This window comes from Lithobates pipiens, unplaced genomic scaffold (assembly GCF_037356315.1).
Source record: "Lithobates pipiens isolate NorthernLeopardFrog02 unplaced genomic scaffold, aLitPip1_a1.2 Scaffold_18, whole genome shotgun sequence".
Lineage (NCBI taxonomy): Eukaryota > Metazoa > Chordata > Amphibia > Anura > Ranidae > Lithobates > Lithobates pipiens.
The window spans coordinates 227,833,319-227,856,508 of record NW_027507758.1 but is presented as its reverse complement, the minus strand read 5'-3'; positions in this window follow the sequence as shown (position 1 = coordinate 227,856,508).

The following is a 23,190-nucleotide window of genomic DNA, read 5'->3' as shown; positions in this document are numbered from 1 at the left end:
GAGTAGCGTGATCTGATCACAGTGAGCGGCGTAAGAACCGAGGCTGCTAGAAAACATGACCTGCCTAGGAAAAGCAGGATGCACAAGAAACGATAAAACCACAAGAGAAAACCTGGAACGCGATAGGGAAAACCTGGAACGTGATAGTGAAAACCTGGAACGCGATAGAGAAACCTGGAATGCGATAGGAAACCAGAAACGCTAGAGAAACCTGAAACGCTAGAGAACCTGAAACGCTAGAGAAACCTGGAAAGCGAGAGAAACCTGGAAAGCGAGAGAAAACCTGGAAAGCAAGAGAAAACCTGGAAAGCGAGAGAAGCCTGGAAAGCGAGAGAAACCATAAAAATGCACGAGAAACCGTAGTTGCATGAACCGTCAACTGTACCACGGGAATACGTCAGAACCACGGGAAACGTCAGAAAACGCTATAAAAACATGGGGAAACGTCAGAAACCTGGGAAACGCAAGAAGTTGCATGAGACACGTAAATCACATCCGATACGTAAATTGCATGAGAAATGTAACATGCCTGAGAACCATAAATTGATGAGTACCATAAATGCGTAAGAACTGTACATCGTTTAAAAACCGCCAACTGCCTGCGAAACGCACGAGAAACGCAATTGCATGAGAAACCGTAAAATTGCATGGAAAACCATCAATTGTGTGAGAAACAACAACTTCATAAGAAAAGTAAATCACATGAGAGACCCAAATCGCATGAAAAACAAAATTGCGTAAGAACCGTAAGCAACATGCTTGAAACCAACAAGCATGAGAACGTCAAATTGAATGAGAATGTAAAACGAAACGAGAACATAACTGCATGAGAATGTAAATGAACGAGAACATAACTGCATGAAAACGTAAAACGAAACGAGAACATAACTGCATGAAAACGTAAAACGAAACAAAAACATAACTGCATGAAAACGCAAATGCAAGAAACGCAAATGCAAGAAACGCAAATGCATGAAGATGCAACTGCCTGAGAAACGCAACTGCCTGAGAAACACTACTGCCTGAGAAACACAACTGCCTGAGAAACACTACTGCCTGAGAAACACAACTGCCTGAGAAACGCAACTGCTTGAGAAACACAACTGCAAGAAGATGCAAATGCATGAAAAACGCAAATGCATGAACAACGCAACTGCAAGAAGATGCAACTGCATGAAAACGCAACTGCCTGAGAAACGCAACTGCCTGAGAAACGCAGCTGCCTGAGAAACGCAACTGCAAGAAGATGCAAATGCATGAAAAAGCAACTGCCTGAGAAACGCAACTGCTCGAGAAAACGCAACTGCAAGAAACGCAACTGCAAGAAGATGCAAATGCATGAAAACACAAATGCATGAAAACGCAAATGCATGAAAAATGCCACTGCAAGAAGATGCAAATGCATGAAAACGCAAATGCGTGACAACGTAATTGCTTTGAGAACGTAATCGCTATGAGAACGTGAATGGCCTGAGATCGGAACCGCATGGGACCGAATCGCATGGGAAAACCATAAAATGCACCAGAACGTAAAACTGCATGAGAAAACTGTGAATAGCACCAGAACATGAATGGCACGAGAATATTAATAGCACCAGAACGCCAAAAAAATTGCCCAAGAACATAAATAGCACAAGAACACAAATAGCACATGGTACATGGAGCTCAGGCGGGGGGAGGCCCGCCACGTGGAGCTCAGGTGGGGGGGCCCGCCACGTGGAGCTCAGGCCCTTCCATGTGGAGCTCAGGCGGGGAAGGCCCGCCACGTGGAGCTCAGGCGGGGGAGGCACGCCACGTGGAGCTCAGGCGGGGGGAGGCACGCCACGTGGAGCTCAGGCAGGGGGAGGCACGCCACGTGGAGCTCAGGTGGGGGGAGGCATGCCACGTGAAGCTCAGGCGGGGGGCACGCCACGAGGAGCTCAGGTGGGGGGGGCACGCCACGTGGAGCTCAGGCGGGGGGGAGACACGCCACGTGGAGCTCAGGCGGGGGGAGGCACGCCACGTGGAGCTCAGGCGGGGGGAGGCACGCCACGTGGAGCTCAGGAGCGGGGGGGGAGATCCACCACATGGAGCTGGGGGGGGACCCACCACTTGGAACTTGGGGGGGAGACCCCCCACGTGGAGCTCGGGGGGAAGACAAAAAACCATGACAGATCTTTAACTAGATAAAAAAGCCTCCTGATTTTTTTCTAGAAATGTAGGAGTTAGTTGTCAACTTGCCAGATACATTCCCTCCAATATGCTCAGATCTAGGCAAAGTTTTTTTTTTTTTTTTATCCACAGAAATACACTAAATTTCAGCCTGTCCTGGTCCGCGGACTAACCCCCCTCCCCCCTGCAGAAGCAGGGCGATCAAAACCTCCCCCCTCCCCCGGTAGACACATCGGGAGGAGGGGGGCAGGAGAAACGGCTCCCCCGCAGCCCCCAGGCGGACTAACCCCCCTCCACCCGGCAGAAGCAGGGCGATCAAAACTTCCCCCCTCCCCCCGTAGACACACCGGGAGGAGGGGGCGGGAGAAACGGCTCCCACGCAGCCCCCAGGCAGACTAACCCCCCTCCCCCGGCAGAAGCAGGGCGATCAAAACCTCCCCCCTCCCCCGGTAGACACACCGGGAGGAGGAGGGCGGGAGAAGCGGCTCCCCCGCAACCTCCAAGCGGACTAACCCCCCTCCCCCCGGCCGAGGCAGGCAACCTAACCTCCCCCCGGCCGAGGCACCGGGAGCAGGAGGCGGGTGGGAGAAGTGGCTCCCTCCAGGAGACCGGAGCCGAGCAGACTAACCTCCCCCTCCACCGGCAGCATGCCAGGGGAGGGAGAAACGAGCAGATGTCCTCTCGTGGAGCGGGATGAGACCCGATGTCCACGAGGAGGAGGCAGAGGAGGGCAGGCTTTATGCAGCCTGACTCCTACAAATACAGGCTTAACCTGCACTCAGCCTTACACAAATGGTTTGAGTCTTATTTCGCACATCCACCCTTGTAATGGCAGATAACAGATGGGGACCATCTCACCACAGGTTGTCTAGTCATTATTTCACAGCTGATTCAGATAACAACACTTTATAATGTCTCTGAAAATGCAAGCCACTGGCCCCAGGTGCTTTGTGGTATATTATTTTTGTGTAGGAATGTCAGGGTAGATGTCACAGTTATATGAATAAGGAGATTTAGCAGTATAGTTTGACTTCCAGAATATGCTCTCCCAGTGCTCAAAACCTAAACTCCCTACAACACCACACAATGACTTTAAAGTAAACAGATAGTTAACTTAAATCCCCTCTTCTTTCTGTCTTACATTTGTGATTCTTAAGGTTGCCATAGAGAGCAAAGATGATTCGACATGCAGGCCTTCAACGATTTTGGATACAAGCGTCCTCCTCAACAAAGGCCACAGAACACCACCACTATTGGAGGCAAGATCAAAAGGCTAAAACATGTATATGGAATATATTAGTGAAACACAGTGGCTGGTGGTGACAGCAGGCCAGTTTTTGGGCTAAATGGGTGTCTTTCACCCAGATTCAATAGAAACAAAATGAAAGATCTGCAATCACCAGTGATATACCTCCATCCCTATATACATATACAAAAAAGGAGAGTCGCCCTGGGTCAGTTAGCCACTGAGTAACACGAGTAATAATAGTATAAATGTTTATTAAAATAATTGTATATACATGGATAATATAGCATATTTTTTTTTCCATAAAGATTTTATTGAGGTTACAATAAAGACAGAAACAGGTACTTGCAATTGAACAGGTACAGCGTACATTACAGTCAAAGACACAATTTATGATAAGACAGGAGGAGCCTCCTGGATGTACCCAGTTAGGTATAGGGGGAGAGAGGCCCAACCTAAAGTTTATGCGAACCTTAATTCTAATGTCACTTGTGTATGACCATTACTGCTGAGAGAGGCGACACAGGCGGCTACCCACGCACGCCCGCATCGCTGGGGGGCAAGTGTACAGGCCAGAGGGTAGGTTAGGGAAAAGCAACGAAAGAAGGGAGAAAGGAAAGAAGGTAAAGGGAGGAGGGGCAGCGGGGATGGGGACAGAGGGACCAGGAGGGGGAAAGGGAAAAAAAGGGGGGATGGAGGAGGGGGGGAAGAAAGAAAGGGGGGTAGCACCTCACCCTATTTCCATGAGGTGGAGAGGGAAGGGGTTGCAAGTCCCCAGGGGAGAGTCAACTCTCAATCTGGAGGGACATGTTGCTTATATTCTGGGGTAGTTGTGAAGTGAGACCAGCAGGTCCAGGTAAGCGAGAATTTCTCCAATCTCTCTTGTGAGATGTGGATCAACTCTTCCATGTCACCAATCCCTAAAATGGTCACAAACCATTCACCCAAAGTTGGGGCGTGGGTAGTCCACCAGTGCCTGAGGATACACAGTCTTGCAGCATTGACCACGTGCATGGCCAGGGATTTGAAGTAAACCCTTTTAGATAGAGATGTGTGGTGGAGGAGGAATTGCGCCGGTGTAAAGTCTAAAGCAAAGGTGGGGACTGCTGAGATGAGTCTATGGACCTCCCTCCAGAAGGGTTGGATACCTGGACAGGCCCACCAAATGTGCATCATGGTCCCTACGTCTGCGTTACATCTCCAGCAGATGTTCGGTATGGCAGCGAGAATTTGTGGAGGCAGGAGGGGGTCCTGTATCACCTAGTGAGAATTTTATAGCCATTCTCCTGGATGGCAACGTTCAGAGAGCCACCATGTGCGTATTCGTGGACCCTGGTCCATTCCCCTGGTGTCAAAGAGGTCGTCAGGTCTCTATGCCAGGAGGATTGCGACGGAGAGAGGGTCAAGAGGGAGATGAGGTGTTTTTGAGGCATCCTACGGTTGCATAGATCCTCAAATGGGGTAAGTCGTCTCGTCCAACTGTCTGGGGCGGCATGAGTGGATAGGAAGTGGCTAATTTGTCTGCACGTCCAGAACGAGAAGGACGAGGTTCTCAAGAGGTTCCTAAGTGTATCTAAGGAGGGGATCCTACCCCCCGGGTAAAAGTGAGAGGCAAGGACATCCTCAAAGGGCCATTCCTGCTTGAGGAAGTTAGGTGAATTTCCAGGGGGGAAATCGGGATTGCCTCTCAGTGTGCTTAGTGGGCCTAGGGTCGGAGCGAGGGCTGTGCTGGCAGGGATTTTCTTACATAACGTCAGCGAAGTGTAAATAAACGGGTGTGTGGCTAGCATTTGTGGCCATTGTTTCGGGAGCAACCAGGGAAGAAGGTGGACAGGAGTGGGAGAAAAAGCGTTTTCCAGGGAGACCCATAACTTTTCGAGGGGATGGATATTCCAGTCCGCAATTCTGGTGAGGTGGCAGGCTACATAGTATTTATATAAAACCAGAAGCGCGATGCCTCCTTTAGATTTGGGTAAAGTAAGTCGGGCATACTTGATCCTTGGAGGGGAGTCCCTCCAAAGAAAGGAAGAGCAGGTCTTCCGGTAGGAGGAGAAGAAGCAAGCAGGTAAGGCTATAGGAATGGTTTGGAGCAGGTATAGGAAACGGGGTAGAACAATCATTTTGATCAAGGCTGCACGGCCAAACCATGACACATTTAAATGCAGCCAGTCTTTAAGGTAGTTTTGGGCTTGAACCAAAGCGGCATGAAAATTGAGTGAGTAAAGGTCTGAGAGACGGTGCGGGATTTTAATTCCTAAGTAGGAGATTGCGGTACGTTCCCATTGAAAGGGAAACGATTCTTGGCAGTGGGCCACTGGGGGGGGGGGTAAGGTGACGTTTAAGGCGTGAGATTTGGTATAATTAATTCTGAGGTTTGAGATCTTCCCGAAGGCCTCCAAGTCCTGAAGGAGTGATGGCAGGGAGGTGCGCGGTGACGTCAAGGAGAGCAAAATGTCGTCAGCAAAAGCTGAGACCTTAAACTTCCTGCCCTTCACCAGCACTCCCCTGATATCTGGGTTCGCTCTGAGTTTGTTTAAAAGGGGCTCTAAGGTGAGGATATAGATCAGCAGGGAAAGAGGGCAGCCTTGGCGAGTTCCGTTGCTGATGGGGAAGGCGTTCGATAGGTGGCCATTAACTCTCACCGCCGCGGTGGGGCCGGAGTACAATGCCATTATGGAAGCGAGCATGCGATCACCCAGTCCCATTGCTGCCAGGACTGCTCGCATGTAGTCCCAGGCCACTCTATCGAACGCCTTCTCAGCGTCTAGTGAAAGAAAGAAGCCTTGGGTTTTGGAAGAAGTGAGCTAATGGTGTAGGTTCAGAGCACGGGTGGTATTGTCCCGGGCTTCCCTGCCCGGGACGAAGCCCACCTGGTCATTAGGGATCAAGCCAGAGATCAGGGGCAACAACCTGTTGGCGAGGATCTTGGCATAAATGTTTATGTCCACGTTCAACAACGATATTGGCCTTTAATTTGCTGCTAGAAGGGGGTCCTTGCCTTCCTTAGGTATTACGGTGATGTGGGCCGCCAACATCCTATCTGGTTGCACTTGTGGATCAGCCAGGGCGTTAAAAGTGTGTAGAAGGTTAGGGGAGAGAATGTCTAGGAAGGTCTTGTAGTATTGGAGCATAAACCTGTCGGGTCCCGGACTTTTGCAGATTTTCATTTGTTTCAAAGCGGTGTCAAGCTCGAGGGGTGAAAACCGTGCTTCAAGAGATTGCACACACTGAGGGGGAATGGACTTGGGGCCGTGCAGAGAGAGAAAATCCACGATGAGAGTGTTGTGGGCGTCGCGAGCGGTCTGGGACTGTCGATGTGGCTGAAGGTTATACAGTTTGGCATAAAAGTTTTCAAACTCATTCGCAATGTCCTCAATTTTGGTCAGTAGAGGGCCACTAGGACTACGTAAATTATGGACAGTGGGAGACAGTTTGGCTGATTGGACTGAGCGCGCCAGGAGGCGGCCACACTTGTTGCCATGTCCATAAAAGATCCTTTGGCCAAGGATGTACCGTCTTCTAGTGCGCCTGCCCAACTCCTCCGCGAGTAGAGTGCGGGTGCGAATCAGGTCTTGAAGGGTAGTCTGTGCTTGTGTTTGTTTGTGAGACAGTTCCAATGTTTTCAACTTCTTCAGAAGAGTAGACACACGTTCCTGGTGGAGTTTTTTGGCCTGTGAGGACATAGCTAACAGTTCTCCTCGGATCACGCACTTGTGCGCCTCCCAAAGGGAAACCGGGGAGACATCGGAGTCGGCATTTTCTTGAAAGTATAACCGAATACGCGTGCGTATACGTTCCAGGGCAAGTGGGTCCTTTAGTAGAGATGGGTCAAAACGCCAAATTTTAGTTTTGGGACAGGATTCGAGGAAAGACAGCGTGAGTGTGATGGGATGATGGTCAGAGAGGAACATGGGTTCAATGGAGGAGTGTTGTAAGAGGGGGAGGTCAGTCTGGGACAGAAAAAAGAAATCAATTCTGGAGTATTTTTGGTGGGGGGGGGGCGAAAAGTAGGTATAGTCTTTAGTGGAGGGGTAAAGGGTGTGCCAAGCTTCGTGGAGAGATAGAGCTTGGAGTTGGGCTTTGATCTGGTGTAGGGCCTTGTACGAGGACGTCCCCGTAGACATGTCTAGCAGGGGGTTAAGGGGCACATTGAAGTCGCCGGCCAGAAGGAGTAGTCCGCTCTGGAAAGAGGATAAAAGGGGGCAGGTTTTGTGGAAAAAAGTCACCTGGTGTTCATTGGGGCAGTAGATGTTGGCCAACGTGATCGGTGTGGACGCGTAGGTATCCTTAAGGAAGATATACCTGCCCTCTGGATCTATCAGGGAGTCGGTAATGTGAAAATTAGCATGTTTAGAAACAAGAATAGAGACGCCCTTCGATTTCGCATCAGGATTGGTGGCATGGAAGGCAGACCGGTATATGTGATTCGACAGCCTAGGGATGACGTCAGAACGGAAGTGCGTCTCCTGCAGGAGAATAAAATGTGCTTTGAATTTAGTGAGGGAGGAGAGAACCTGGGACCTCTTTTGCAGCAGGTTGAGACCCTTCACATTAAGGGATACACACTTCAGCTGCAGGGGGCTGCTAATTGGTGGAGTGGGCTGCATCGTAAGAGGCTATACGGCGGGAGAAGCTGTCACCCGGGGGTGGAGATGCTGGGTTCTGCACGGAAGAAGGAGGGGCAAGGGCTACGCCCCTAAGGGGAGACAAAGAAGGGGGGATAGAGGGGGAGGGGGAGGTCAGAAGAGAGGAAGAGGGGGGATGAGAGAACTGGACAAGGGGGGAGAGCAGGGAGGGCCAAAGGGAAGAATAGGGAAAGAGGGAGAAGGAAAAAAGAGGAAATGGAAGGGAAGAGAAAGAGGAGGCGAGGGTGGGGATCCGGGGGAAAAATAAACCAGAGGTAGGGTTAGTCCAGCTACCCACCTGGAGGGACAGAGGGGAGAGCCTGGTATGTCAGCCTTGTCTCTGAGAGACCGCTGTGTGGGGACTGTAGAATGGGCGGGGACCACGGGATGGCCGCGGTCGGGGGGGCGAGATAGAGATAGGAGGGACCTCACCTACGGTGAGGCGGGTCAAAGCGTAGTAGGGAACCTACCAGTGGGAGGGAGCCTGAAAAGAAAACATGCATATAAACAATAAAAATAAACCTAGAGAACAATATAACTTAACAAGCAGGGTTAACGGGCCATGAGCCACAGAGCATCAACAACATGGAAACATTATAGAAACAGTTCGACCAACAATCAGAACCTAATCAACATATGAGGTCCGGCCAAGAAGGAAGACCTGCAGAGTATCTTAATCGGGTACCAATCCCCCCAGGGAAGAGGCTAAGGAAACCACCCACCTTGGGCTGGGGAGCCAGACCCGAGGAGGAGGGGAGGAAGGGGAGAGGGGGGGGGAAGGAAGGGATGGGGGGGAGATGGGGGGAGGAGGAACAGGGGGGAGGGGAGGAGAGGGAGGGATAGGGGAGAGGGAAAGGAGAAAGGGGGGAGTGGGGGGGAAAGAGCAGCCTTGGAGCAAAAATCCAGTCCGGAGGGTGGGGTAAAAACAAATGCACATCGTCTGGAGCAAGCCTGAGGGGGAAGCAACAAACAGTAGGGCTCGCATCTTTCCTGCTTCGGTTGGAGGGGTGGGGGGACAGCCTGGTGAACATTCCGAACTTCAAAAAAGAAGGGGGACAGGGCCCCCCCCTGGGAATCGTAGGGCCAACCAAGCCCCGGGACCTCTGAAGATGGTGTAGGGAAAGTTTCATCAAAAATAATAGTCATAGGGAAGATGTAGCGTATATCCATGGAGCAAAAACATTTTTAAATCCGGGCGGGGGCCCGAGGTAGCATGGGAAGACCATCACGGAGGCAGAGACCAGTCTGGAGTACAAAGGCAGATTAACGGGTGCAGCATGGCAGTTCCTGAGCCACTCCGGGCTCCAGGGGGACCGGAGAAACGCCCGATGGAGTAGCATCGCCAATGCCAGGGGGGCGGGATATGCAGCCGCATGCTAGCAGGTGCAAGAAAGGCTGCATGGAGTGTTACACAGAAGTCTCGGAAGTCCCGTATAGGCACGGAAGGTGGGGGAGGCTGTTGGCCGGGGTGTTCAGCCTGAAAAGGCCGCAATGGCACGGGCGGGAGTAGGAGAGAGGGAAAGGAAAGTCTCGGGTGGAGTGGGGGCAGGTGGGATTGGTAAGCTGAGGGAAGTACTCACAAGCGGCAGGTCTCAGGCGACATCGGAATCCTTCAGTCCTCCAGGACCTCACCTCTCGCTAGCGGAGGAGAGGGGCTTCGCTGGCGCAGGTCGCGGCGTAGCAAGCGGGCATTCGGTGACATCGGACCAGGTCTATGATGACGGGATCTCTGCCGGACGGCTTTCGGCGAGGGGTTGAGAGAAACAGGACGCCAGGGTTCCGTCAGGAAGAAGATCGAGTACCAGTCCGGAAGCTCGATGTGCGGAAGGTCGAGTTGATCACAGAAGGCTGGAAGATCCTCAGGAGTGCGGAGGAGGGCGGAGCGCCCTCTGGAGGATGCAGACAGGCCAAAGGGAAATCTCCAGCAGTACTGAATGTTTCTAGAGCGCAAAGCCTCTAGCAGTGGTCGCAGGGCCTTCCTATTCTGGAGGGTGATCTGCGAGAGGTCCTGAAACAGTTTCACCTCTGCCCATTAAACAGGATACAACCCCTTATCCGTGCCTTGCGGAGAATTTCTTCTTTGAGGGGGAAGTTTACAATAAAACAAATAATATCTCTCAGAATCCCTGGGTGGGGGACGGAGGGCGCGGTGAGCTCTTTCCATGTCTATGGGGGAGTCTGCCGAGTGCTCCATGAGGTCATTAAATATGGCGTGCCTACGTGTCTATGGAGCTCAAACACCTGGGAGAGTTGGGAATCGTAGGCAGATTGTACCTGACGAATGGCTGCCGCGTGACTCTGGGCAGTATGTTCCACGCTGTCGATGCAGCGGGCGACAGCAAGCACCGTGCATTTAATGTCTTGGGAAACTTTCTCCAAGTCTAGGAGGCTAGGGGGAAGGGCCCTCCCAGGGGTAGATGAAGACGCTCCAGGCATTTGAGCGGGCGGCAGTCCGTCAGGCGAGGCTGGGGACTGCGCCTATGAAGGCACATGTACCTGGTGTTTCTGCGATCGGAATATCTCCGGAATGTGTCTCCCCTGAAGGGTCTGGGAATCCTTAGGGGTGCGGGATGTAGACGAGCTTCTGGTTGACCTGTGCATAGCAGGAAAGGGTGGTAGGCTCCCGTATGAGCAGGTAATATATCCCCAGAACGCGGGAGCTCCCAAGTTAAGCAGCCATCTCGGTCTCCGTCCAGGCCATGCCCCCAATATAGCATATTAGAATAATATATCATCTGAGTGTTCATGTCAAGTAAATAGACTGGGGGAAATGGATTGACACTTGTAATACAGCTTTTAAAAACAAAAGTGCCAACCAATCCTATCATTATTTCCACCATAGACCAAAAAGAACAAAAACAATTCAGTTCTGTTCATTTTATGGAAAGGGCCAGGGACTTTTTTCTGTTTTTGTTTCTATAGAATTCAATGAATCAAAAATGTGTATTGAAAAGTACAAAATATGCAACCTGCTTCCTGCATAGGTGTGAATCATGCCTAAACTTTTTGCTGTTAATTAATCTACACCATTTTGTCCTTGATAGGGATGGGCGAACAGTCTGAGCATGAGTTTGGCCAGAACATTGGCTGTTTGTACGTTTGAACAACACCTGAATTATCGGGGTGCTTGACCGTTTGTTCAGCCCGCCGAATAACCACAATGCACTGCTCCACTGCACAGTGCATTGGAAGCCCTGACTAGCTGAAGCAATGAAAGTTTTGTCCAATCAGGGAACATGGCACTGTCAGAGCCATGATTGAAGAAAGTAATGATGACTCTATCCAATCATGGCTCATTGCTTTTAGTCCCGTCCCATACTATAAAGTTATTCTTTCAATAGCAGTCATTTGTAGTGTGATATCAGCCTGGAGAGAGATAGAACACTGCTATAGTGTGCTATCCTGATTCTATTGTCAGTGTAGAATATCAGTTTAGTGTGAATCTAGTGATAGTTCAGTCAGTGTGAGTGTAGTGACCATTCATTTTTACATTGGTGTCAGTTTATTTTGTTAGGGCAGGTTTACTGCAGTATAGTTCAGTGCACGTTTTACGCTGTATATTTCTGTGTGTTAAGTGCTGTTTAACGCAGTATATTTCAATGCATAAATTTATGTTTACCGCAGAATATTTCAGTGCCTTACTGCACATTTAACACAGTATATTCCTGTGCATTACTGCACATTTAATGCAGTATATTTCTGTGCATTATGTGCTGTTTATATTTCACTGCACGTTTAACGCAGTATATTTCAGTGTGTTAGTGCACGTTTAACACAATATATTTCTGTGCGTTAGTGCATGTTTAATGCAGTATTTTTCTGTGCATTAGTGCACATTTAACGCAGTACATTTCTGTGTGGTAGGCTCGATTCACATTTATGCATGTTGCAGTTGTTTTTGCAGTGCTTTTTGCGGTGCTTGACGCGTTTTTGAACATGCGATTTTACTGCGATTTTGCCATGATTTTGCCGCGTTTTGCGTTTTTTTTTTCACTGTGGTTGATGATTGGCCAAGCACGCACTGTGACCCGCATGCTTGGCCAATCACAGCACCGGTAGCGAGGAGAGCCATAAATGGCCACAGGCAGAATGCCTGAGGCCAATTATAGCTCAGGGGGTTTAGTACACGCCCGACACTATATAAGGCCGCCTGCGTGGCGGCCTTGTCTAGTGTGTTGCTGCGTTCATAGAGAGAAGGATAGGCAGGGACAGTGTAAACATTTATTGAGATTGAACCTAGAGCAGTTACAGTCAGTGTATTGTGCCCCCTGCACAGTGTACACCTGAAGCTACCCCAATTGCTGGTGTTGTTCTAGTCCTATACCACAGGCAGCTGCAGCAGTTACAGTCGGTATATTGTGCCCCTTGCACAGTATACACCTGAAGCTACCCCAATTTCTGGTGTTGTTCTGGTCCTATACCACAGGCAGCTTCAGCAGTTACACGTTTAACGCAGTATATTTCAGTGCATTACTGCACATTTAATGGAGTAAATTTCTGTGCATTAGTGCACGTTTAACAAAGTATATTTCAGTGTGTTACGTGCCATTTAACACAGTATATTTCAGTGCGTTACTGCTAGGGATGAGCTTGGTGTTCGAGTCGAATGCATATTCGGCACAAACACTGGGTGTTCGCCCGTTCGGCAAAGCCAGAACTTTGTGGGCCGTTCGCGCCATATTCGTGTGCCGCTCACAGCCCACAATGCACTGTGGCATCGCAGTGCATCGCTGGCTGATGATTGGCCAAGCATGCACAGTGATCCGCATGCTTGGCCAATCACAGCACCGGCAGCGAGGAGAGCCAAAATTGCCCACAGGCAGGATGCCTGTGGCCAATTATAGCTCAGGGGGTTTAGTACACGCCCCACACTATATATAAGGCCGCCTGCGTGGTGGCCTTGTTTAGTGTGTTGCGGCGTTCATAGAGAGAAGGATAGGCAGGGACAGTGTCTACATTTCTTGAGATTGAACCTAGAGCAGTTACAGTCGGTGTATTGTGCTTCCTGCACAGTGTACACCTGAAGCTACCCCAATTGCTGGTGTTGTGCTGGTCCTATACCACAGGCAGCTGCAGCAGTTACAGTCGGTTTATTGTGCCCACTGCACAGTATACACCTGAAGCTACCCCCAATTGCTCATGTTGTTCTGGTCCTATACCACAGGCAGCTGCAGTAGTTACAGTCAGTGTATTGTGCCCCCTGCACAGTATACACCTGAAGCTACCCCAATTGCTGGTGCTGTTCAGGTCCTATACCACAGGCAGCTGCAGCAGTTACAGTCGGTGTATTGTGTCCACTGCACAGTATACACCTGAAGCTACCCCCAATTGCTCATATTGTTCTGGTCCTATACCACAGGCAGCTGCAGCAGTTACAGTCGGTGTATTGTGCCCCCTGCACAGTATACACCTGAAGCTACCCCCAATTGCTTGTGTTGTTCTGGTCCTATACCACAGGCAGCTGCAGCAGTTAGTCCGTGTATTGTGCCACCTGAACAGTGTACACCTGAAGCTACCCCAATTGCTTGTGTTCTTCATATCCTATACAACAGGCAGGCAGCTGCAGTAATTACAGTCAGTGTACTGTGTCATCTGCACAATGTGCCCCTGAAGCTACCCCCAATTGCTCATGTTGTTCTGGTCCTATACCACAGGCAGCTGCAGCAGTTACAGTCGGTGCATTGTGCTACCTGCACAGTATACACCTGAAGCTACCCCCAATTGCTTGTGTTGTTCTGGTCCTATACCACAGGCAGCTGCAGCAGTTAGTCAGTGTATTGTGGCACCTGCACAGTGTGCCCCTGAAGCTACCCCAATTGCTAGTGTTGTTCTGGTCCTATACCACAGGCAGCTGCAGCAGTTACAGTCGGTGTATTGTGCCCCCTGCACGGTATACACCTGAAGCTACCCCAATTGCTGGTGCTGTTCTGGTCCTATACCACAGGCAGCTGCAGCAGTTACAGTCAGTGTATGGTGTCCACTGCACAGTGTAAACCTGAAGCTACCCCCAATTGCTCATGTTGTTCTGGTCCTATACCACAGGCAGCTGCAGTAGTTACAGTTGGTGCATTGTGCCACCTGCACAGTATACACCTGAAGCTACCCCCAATTGCTTGTGTTGTTCTGGTCCTATACCACAGGCAGCTGCAGCAGTTCGTCGGTGTATTGTGCCACCTGAACAGTGTATACCTGAAGCTACCCCAATTGCTTGTGTTCTTCAGATCCTATACAACAGGCAGGCAGCTGCAGTAATTACAGTCAGTGTACTGTGTCCTCTGCACAGTGTGCCCCTGAAGCTACCCCAATTGCTAGTGTTGTTCTGGTCCTATACTACAGGCAGCTGCAGCAGTTACAGTCAGTGTATTGTGCCCCCTGACAGTATACACCTGAAGCTACCCCAATTGCTGGTGTTGTTCTGGTCCTATACCACAGGCAGCTGCAGCAGTTAGGCCGCGTACACACGGGCGGACTGTTCGCCCAACTTTGTTTGTCAAACAGTTTCGGCAAACAGTCCGCTCAAAATTAGCATGGACGGACATGGCCACACATGGCACTTTTTGAGCGGACTGTTTCAGCGAACTGTTTGACAAACAGTTCGCTCAACTTTTGAAATGAACGGACTCGCCCACGTAAGGCGGAGGCAAATCCGCCCATTTCGAGCGCGTGTACAGGTAGGCGGGGCCCGCGAAGGAGACGTCGCGGGCTCCGCCGCCTGGAATGGACTTAAAGGGGAACCCCAACGCCGAAAAAAATCGGCGTGGGGGTTCCCCCAAAGTCCACAACAGACCCTTGTCCGAGCACGCTACCCGGCCGGCCAGGAAAGGGGGGCGAGCGAGCGCGCCCCCCCTCCTGAGCCGTACCAGGCCGCGTGCCCTCAACATGGGGGGGTGCCTCTGGGAAGGGGGGGCCACGCGGCCCCCCCACCCCAAAGCACCTTGTCCCCATGTTGATGAGGACAAGGGCCTCTTCCCGACAACCCTGGCCGTTGGTTGTCGGGGTCTGCGGGCGGGGGGGCTTATCGGAATCCGGGAGCCCCCTTTAAGAAGAGGGCCCCCGGATACCGGCCCCCCACCCTATGTGAATGAGTATGGGGTACAATGTACCCCTACCCATTCACCTGTGAAATAAAGTACAAAAAAAAACACAACACAGAGAAAAAATATTTTATTGCACAGCTCCGGGGGTCTTCCGTCTTCGGGGGTCTTCTCGCCGGACTCCTCCGCTATCTTCGTGTAGCTCTTTTACTAGCGGAGGAGCCCGGCTTTCTTCCTCCCCGCCGCCGGCCTCTTCTCCCGACTTCGGGGGTCTTGTCCCCCTCTTCGGTTCTTCTGCCGGGCCACCGCGCCTTCTTGTAGCTCTTTTACAGGCGGTGGCCCGGTCTTCTGTCGCCGCTGTCGCTGTCGCCGTCGCTGTTGCCGTCGCCGTCGCCGCCTTCCGTTCTTGTTCTTCTTCTTCTTCTTGTTCTTCTTCCCCAGGAGATGTTGACACGTCGCTCTCTCAGGCCGGAATGCCAGAGCCGCGCTGTGCGGTCACTTATATAGTGACAATGGGGCGGTGTCACATGGTATATGTCACATGGGTTGGTCACATGGTGACCCCGCCCCCTTACGATGTCATAGTCCCCATGTGACATCAACCCATGTGACCAACCCATGTGACATATACCATGTGACACCGCCCCATTGTCACTATATAAGTGACCGCACAGCGCGGCTCTGGCATTCCGGCCGGAGAGAGCGACGTGTCAACATCTCCTGGGGAAGAAGAAGAAGAACAAGAAGAAGAACAAGAACGGAAGGCGGCGACGGCGACAGCGACAGCGGCGACAGAAGACCGGGCCACCGCCTGTAAAAGAGCTACAAGAAGGCGCGGTGGCCCGGCAGAAGAACCGAAGAGGGGGACAAGACCCCCGAAGTCGGGAGAAGAGGCCGGCGGCGGGGAGGAAGAAAGCCGGGCTCCTCCGCTAGTAAAAGAGCTACACGAAGATAGCGGAGGAGTCCGGCGAGAAGACCCCCGAAGACGGAAGACCCCCGGAGCTGTGCAATAAAATATTTTTTCTCTGTGTTGTGTTTTTTTTTGTACTTTATTTCACAGGTGAATGGGTAGGGGTACATTGTACCCCATACTCATTCACATAGGGTGGGGGGCCGGTATCCGGGGGCCCCCTTCTTAAAGGGGGCTCCCGGATTCGATAAGCCCCCCGCCCGCAGACCCCGACAACCAACGGCCAGGGTTGTCGGGAAGAGGCCCTTGTCCTCATCAACATGGGGACAAGGTGCTTTGGGGTGGGGGGGCCGCGCGGCCCCCCCTTCCCCAAGGCACCCCCCATGTTGAGGGCACGCGGCCTGGTACGGCTCAGGAGGGGGGGCGCGCTCGCTCGCCCCCCTTTCCTGGCCGGCCGGGTAGCGTGCTCGGACAAGGGTCTGTTGTGGACTTTGGGGGAACCCCCACGCCGATTTTTTTCGGCGTTGGGGTTCCCCTTTAAGCCCATTCCAGGCGGCGGAGCCCGCGACGTCTCCGTCGCGGGCCCCGCCTACCTTCACACGCGCTCGAAATGAGCAGACTTCCCTCCGAGCGGGAACAGTTTGCTCATTTCGAAAGTAGCCTACACACGGGCGGACTGTTCGCTCAAACACAGTTTCAGCGGACAGTTTTTCGGAATTTCCGAAAGACTTTGTCCATCAAACTGTCCGCTGAAACTGTCCGCTGAAAGCCCACACACGAGCGGACTGTCCGCCCAAACACTGTTCAGCGGACAAGGTTGGGCGAACAGTCCGCCCGTGTGTACGCGGCCTTACAGTCGGTGTATTGTGCCACCTGCACAGTATACACCTGAAGCTACCCCAATTGCTCGTGTTCTTCAGATCCTATACAACAGGCAGGCAGCTGCAGTAATTACAGTCAGGCCGCGTACACACGCGGGGACTGTTCGCTCAACTTTGTCCGTCAAACAGTTTCAGCAAACAGTCCGCTCAAAATTAGCATGGACGGACTTGCCCACACACGACGAACGAACAGTTTGCTGAAACCGTGCGCGATGACGTGAACGGCACGTACGACGGGACGGAAAATACGACGTCCTATACACTGCATTACAACTTTCGGCGTGTAAATCCTTTCTGAGCATGCGCGGAACTTAGTTTGACGAACAAGCCTACACACGAGGGGACTGTTCGCTGAAACCAAGTTTCAGCGGACAGTTTTTCGGAATTTCCGAAAAACTTTGTTCAGCAGACTGTTCGCTGAAACTGTCCGCTGAAAGCCCACACACGGGCGGACTGTCCGCCGAAACACTGTTCAGCGGACAAAGTTGGGCGAACAGTCCCCGCGTGTGTACGCGGCCTGAGTGTACTGTGTCATCTGCACAGTGTGCCCCTGAAGCTACCCCAATTGCTAGTGTTGTTCTTGTCCTATACCATAGGCAGCTGCAGCAGTTACAGTCAGTGTATTGTGCCCCCTGCACAGTATACACCTGAAGCTACCCCAATTCCTGGTGTTGTTCATCTCCCTGATGGCCATTAGTATGTTTGGAAGGCCAACAAAGAGAGGCATTTTTTTTTTGCAGTTTAACCGTTCTCTACTGTCAGTTTATTTTTTATATAAACCTGTGCCACACACAAGTTATGTCTCTGTTTAGTGAGAGGTATACGGGACAGTATTGTTAGGAGCAAAAGGTGTCATTGATCTAAATCAGCTGTAAATTAAAAACACTGTGTAGGAATCCAAACTGTTTTATATGCCAATCAAAGTGTATGAATAATGTATTTGTTTCTAAGTAAGGATGAGCCAAACACCCCCTGGTTTGGTTCCCACCAGAATATCTGAACAGGCAAAAAATTTGAAAGAACACCAGAACACCATTACAGTCTATGGGACACGATCAGGAAAGATCAAAAGTGTTAATTTTAAAGGCTTATATGCAAGTTATTGTCATAAAAAGTGTTTGGGGGCCTGGGTCCTGCCCCAGGGAACATGTATTAATGCACATCATTTTTTTGAAAACTACTGTTTTTTCAAGAGCAGTGATTATTTTAATGCTTAAAGTGAAACAATAAAAATTAAATATTCATTTAAATATCATGCCTGGGGGGTGTCTATAGTATGCCTGTAAAGTGGCCCATTTTTCCTGTGTCAGTCACAAGGCAATAAAAGAGGGCAAGCAGGCTCTGTGTCTAGAGGCAACAGTGCTGGTCGTGGACGCGGTGCATCGTCATCAGCACGTGGCCATGGGACACGCTTGTCCTGAGGCAGGCCAGAAAAGTCTGTGTTCATTTCCGCCGGTCCTATAATGCCAGTGCTTGGCTGGCTGAGCTCCAAAAGAAGTTGAACCTGCCCAAGAACCGCCTTATCTGGGACATGCCCACAAGGTGGAACTCAACGTTGGCCATGCTACAGTGGCTGCACATGCAGCAGAGGGCCATCAATGACTACCTGTATGACTACGGCACCAGGAAAGGATCAGGGGAGCTCAGTTTTTTTCCCCACGCCAGTGGGCCATGATCAGGGATGCATGCACTGTCCTGTCACCATTTGAGGAGGCCACGAGGATGGTGAGCAGTGAGAGTGCATGCATCAGTGACACTGTACCTCTTGTCCACCTGTTGGAGCACATGCTGCATGGAATAATGGACAGGGCACTTGAGGCAGAAAAGAGGCAGGAAGAGGAGGTCTTCCTTGCCTCTCAAGGCCCCCTTTATCCAGACAGTGTTCCTACTGTCCCACCGATCACGCAGGAAGAGGACGAGGAGGAGGATTGTGTCAGCATGGAGGTGGAGCCTGCCACTCATCATCAGCAGCAGCAGTTTTTAGGGATCATTTACAGTCCAAAGATACCCGTGGACTTGTACGTGGCTGGGAGGAGGTGGCTGCGGATCATGTCGTCCTTAGTGACCCAGAGGACTCTGGACCGAATGCCTCAGCTAACCTACTCTGCATGGTCTCCCTGATCCTGCAAAGCCTGTGGAAGGATTGTATTCAGCGGATCAAGGAGAGGGATCATTACTGGCTGGCAACTCTCCTGATCCACGGTACAAGGGTAAGGTTGCAGACCTTATCTTGCCGTCACAGAGGGAGCAGAGGATGAGACATCTCTGGGAGGCCTTGCAGAAAGATCTGTGCAACGCGTTCCCAGACACTGGAAGGTTACAAACTCCTGGTCCTGGACAACGTGTTGCTGAGGGTTCGGTCAGTCACAGAAGGATCGGTGGAGAAGGTGGCCATCTGACAGATGCATTCAGACAATTTTTTAGTCCGCAGTCTTAAGGTATGATCGGTTCCAGCAATCATCGCCAGCTTCTGATTTACATGGTGTAGGGATACCTAGAGGCAAGGTCCGACTTGGACACCTTTCCCACCGAAAATCCTCTGGGTTACTGGGTCTTGAGGATGGATCACTGGCCAGAGCTTGCACAGTATGCAATTGAGCTACTGGCCTGTCCTGCATCCAGCGTTCTTTCGGAACGCACATTCAGTGCTGTTGGAGGCTTTGTAACCGATCACAGGGTGCGCCTGTCCACTGACTCGGTTGATCGACTGACCTTCATAAAGATGAATCAATGAGTCTTGGATCACCCAATTTTCAGCCCCTGTTTAACAGGGGCATGTAATTACAATTTCTGATGCAATTCTTTGCAGCAAGGTTCATTCCTGCACTCCAACTAGAGTATCTGGGAGAGGTTGCAGTGTCATGGCACCAGCACCAGTGCCTAAGGCCCAATTTTTTAGCCCCTGTTTAACAGGGCGTGTAATTACAATTTTTGATGCAATATTTTGCAGGAGGGTTTGTTGCTATGCTCAACTACAATATTTGTGACTGGTTGCAGTGTTGTGGCATCAGCCCCAGTGCCTAAGGCCCAATTTTTCAGCCCCTGTTTAACAGGGGCGTGTAATTACAATTTTTGATGCAATAATTTACAGCAGGGCTTATTCCTGCTTTCCAACTTGAGTTTCTGTGAGGTGTTGCAGTGTTGTGGCACCAGTGCCTAAGGCCCAATTTTTCAGCCCCTGTTTAACAGGTGCATGTAATTACAATATTTCACAGCAGGGCCCATTCCAGCACCCACCAAGAGTAACTGTGAGGACTTACAGTGTTGTGGCACCAGCACCACCACCACTACCACCAAATGTCCAATTTTTCTACCACTGTTCGACAATGGCATGTAATTACAATTCTTGATATAATAGTACACAGTAGGGCGTTCAAGCTCCCACCAAGAGTCACTTTGAGTGCTTAAAGTGTTGTGGCAACACCAACACCTTAGGCCCAAATTTCTGCAGAGCATATAGGGCAGGCCCCTACTTTCAAACATCCAACCTACTTGCAAACGGAATGAGACAACAGGAAGTGAGATGAAAAAGACGGACGGTAAAACAAATTATACAGGGGGGATAACCCTTCCCTATGTTTTCCAAAAAGCTTAAAAATTGATTTTTTGAGTGGAGCTACACTTTAAAAATGTACCAATTTAAAATTACAAACAGATTCTATTTAATACAACAAACCTACACAGTCCCTGTCTTGTTTGCACTGCCTGTATACTGCTGTTCTGAGTTTATAGGGCCTAGGGGCTCCATGTTTTTCCTTTTTTTTATTTGGGTACAGGGTTCCCCTTAATATCCGTACAAGACCCAAAAGGGCTGGTAATGTGCGGGGGGCTAACCATTCAATTTTTCTCAATGATTTTCATCCGTATAGCCGGAAGCAGACATTACATTAAAACCGCGAGCAGTTTTAAATGACTTTGTTTCCATTAGAAATGTCATTTTGTGCAGGGACTGTTCAAAACATGGGAAACATGTGCCACTTCACAGGCATACTATAGATACCCCCCAAGCATGATATTTAAAGGAATATTTCACTTTTTTTCACTTTAAGTGTCATTAAAATCAGTGCTCCTGAAAAGATTGACCCTTTTAAAAGTTTTTTTTTGCATTGATACATGTCCCATGGGGCAGGGGCCAGGTCCCCAAACCCTTTTTAGGACAATAACTTGCATATTAGCGTTTAAAATTAGCACTTTTGATTTTGAACATTCAAGTCCCATAGACTTTAATGGGGTTAAAAGTTTGTATGAATTTTCATTCCGTTCGAAGGTTCTGGTGCGTACTGAACCGGGGGGGGGGGGTTGTTCGGCTCATCCCTAGTTACTGCATGTTTAACACAGTATATTACCATGCATTACTATACCATGCATAGTCATCGCTTGATTCATATGCTTGTTCTGAGGTTGAGAAATGTAGGAACATGAGCCTACGGAGAGGGGAGAACATGTACACAAATTGGCAGTCATGTTCCCCCAGCTACAGCATATTGCCAAGTTGTCTCTAGTGGTAATGAGGATGGAGGAGATGATGATGATGAGGTCACTGATGCGACTTTGGTGCCGGATAGAGCAGGGGAGGAAAGGGAGAGTGAGGCACAACCCCAATGAGGCAGCCATCATGGAAGACTAGAGATCAGCCACCCTATTTCATTACATTGTGGAGATGTTAACTCCTGGCCCACTTCCTACAGCTCAGCTGTCTGGGCTTTTTTGCACATGTGCAGCTGATCGCACTGTTGCAATTTGCAAATGTTGTCTCAAGCACATCAAAGGTGGCAAAAACACCAGCTATTTGGGTACCACATGCTTTTAACCTCCACAAGGCATTTAACCTCCCACCACTCAGCTCATTGGCAAGAGCACCTGAAAGCCACACAAAAGGGATGCAATTCTGTTTCTACTCCTTACCTCAGTCTACCCTGCTATACCTCATGATCTCTCAGCAGCCTCCACTGACAGGGATTATGGTATAGCGCATGGTGTCCCAGGTTCTTGAGGCACATCTGTAATGCCGCGTACACACGAGCGGACTTTTCAACATCCAAAGTCCGACGGAATGATTCCGTCAGACTATTCGATCGTGTGTGGGCTGCAACAGAATTTTGATTCGCAAAAGTCTGACGGACTTTAGAAAATGGAACATGCTTCAAATTTTTCAGACGGAACTCCGCCGGACTCGGTCCCTTCGAAAAATTTGCTTGTGTGTATGCTATTCCGACGGACTAAAACCGACGCTAGGGCAGCTATTGGCTACTGGCTATGAACTTCCTTATTCGAGTCCAGTCGTACGTCATCACGTTCGAATCCGTCTGAGTTTGGTGTGATTGTGTGTGGCCAAGTCCGCTCAGTCGAAAAGTCTGTCGGAACTCCGGCAGAACTCCAGCAGGACTCCTTCGGAAGTCTGTCGGACATAAGTCCTCTCGTGTGTACGGGGCTTAAGTAGCACCCCACTAGCTATAGACTTTAACCGGCAAATTTCTCTGCCCCATCTGCTGTAGCAAAAAAAAAATAAAGTCACTAGCACCCACATGCCCAGCGTCTAAATGCCAGCTAGTCAAAGCTGCTTGCTTTACAATTTCTGCATTTCCATCTGGTGGGTTTTGCCCCTTCCGTGAATTTGCTGAATGTGATGTACCACAAAGGCAGGTTCCCAGTTGCTATTTCTTTTCACGTAAGGCCATTCCAGGTCTGTACCATCACATGGAAGGCAATGTTGTGGCATCGTTGGGAAAGGCAGTCAGTCGCAAAGTCCACATTACTGCTGTCATGTGGTCCAGTAAGTAGGCCCAGTAAGTATGGTCAGGCATGAAATATTTCATTCATAGCTCACTGGGTAACTCTGCTTGCAACTCGGAAGGATGCAAGACAGGGCTCAGTGCTGCAGCTTGTTGTCCTGCCACATCTCCATACAGCTTATAGTGATGATGGAAGATTTGTCAGCTCTACCTCCTCCATGCCCTCCTCTGCTGAATTGTCCTTTGAACCACAAGTACCCCCTAAGCATTCAATGGGGCTATACAATGAGTCAGGCTAAAAGGTGCAATGCAGTGCTTCAGTTGGTGTGTCTAGGGGTCAAGAACCATGCCGGAGCAAAGATTCTTGCAGCTCTGCAGGGGCAGGCCCAGAGGTGGTTCACGTCATGCCAGCTAGAGTTAGGAATGGTGGTGTGTGATAATGGCACAAGCCTCTTGTCCACACTTAGACAGGGTAAGTTGATACATGTGCCACGCCTGGCACATATCCTTAATTTGGTGGTGCAGCATTTCTTAAAAAGGTACCCAGGGTTGGAAGATCTGCTAAAGCAGGCCAGAAGAGTCTGTAGCTATTTCAGGCAGTCATACACAAG